The sequence below is a fragment of the Condylura cristata genome, unplaced genomic scaffold, assembly GCF_000260355.1.
Source record: "Condylura cristata isolate star-nosed mole 26May11 unplaced genomic scaffold, ConCri1.0 scaffold00015, whole genome shotgun sequence".
In the NCBI taxonomy this organism is placed as follows: Eukaryota; Metazoa; Chordata; class Mammalia; order Eulipotyphla; family Talpidae; genus Condylura; species Condylura cristata.
The window spans coordinates 25,495,717-25,496,889 of NW_004567116.1; positions in this window are offsets into that span (position 1 = coordinate 25,495,717).

The window sequence follows — 1,173 nt, forward strand, 5'->3', positions numbered from 1 at the left end:
GAGACAGAGGGGGGAGCAGAACAGGCAGATCAAGGAAGTACACTGCTGAGGGGAGCAGCGGGCGGGTCAGGAGAGGTCTGCCACGCCACGTGGTCGCCTCAGGGGCTGGCGGGGATCGAACTCATGCGGAAGTGGCTTAAGCTTCTCAGTGCTGTGCTTTAGCCCACTGCGCCACCAGGGAGGGCAGATTCTTAGAGAATTTATGCAAATAACTATATCATGAGTGAAGGGTAAATGATGATTGCTCAGGTTTTTGTACCGTTGGCCTCTGTGGCTATCACCTGCCGCCTTGAATGCAGGAGGCCCTTGGGAGCGTGGGCTCGGGCTGCGTGTGCCTGATGGCGCACCTGGAGGGTGGCGTGGGCGTATGTGAGCGGCACACTTGCGCCTGCAGGCTGAGGCTGGGGGGGGGGGGGCATCAGGGAGGAACGAGAGCGTGGGCGTGGCTAGGCGAGAGAGAGCTATAGGGATTCACAGGAGGCCCCAAGTGCTGTCTCCCTGCTGGCTAGTTTCCCTTGCAAATTACTAATATAACCTTTGGGATGATGTCAAGGGCTCCAAGGTTCTCTTTCAAGCTGCCTGAACCAACAATGAATCTATGCATCTGGGATGGTAGTAGAACAAGACTGTCAGCAGGGTGACTCGAGGCAGCGTTATGGAGGGGTGGAGGCCCTGAGCTTGTGGTGCTTGGTGGCCAGCCTGCTCCGTGTGTGGGCACCTTCCCAGAGGTGGCCTGAGGTGGATGAGTCTCCGGTGAGGTGGAGAGCCCAGAGAGCACCCCCCAACCCCCACTACAAATGTTGGAGAAAGGTCATTCATATCCTGAAAAAGCCACCGAGGGCTCCAGGACTCTCCTTTACCCACCTGTCTGGATCCACAGAGAAACTGCTCCTAAGTTTCTTAATTCTAGCAGATAAAGAAGAAAATACTTCACCTTTGTCCACTAAGTTCTATTACACTGAATTGCTGACAGCTTCAGAGGAAGTCAGGTTTAAACTTTAAAAGTTGGACCCTCCCTGGTGGCGCCGCGGGTTAAAATACTGCACTGAGAAACTAAAGCCACTTCCACATGAGTTCGATCCCCGCCTGCCCCGGAGGAGATCCACATGGCGTGGCAGCCTCTCCTCACCCACCCGCTGCTCCCCTCAGCAGTGTACTTCGTAGATCTGCCTG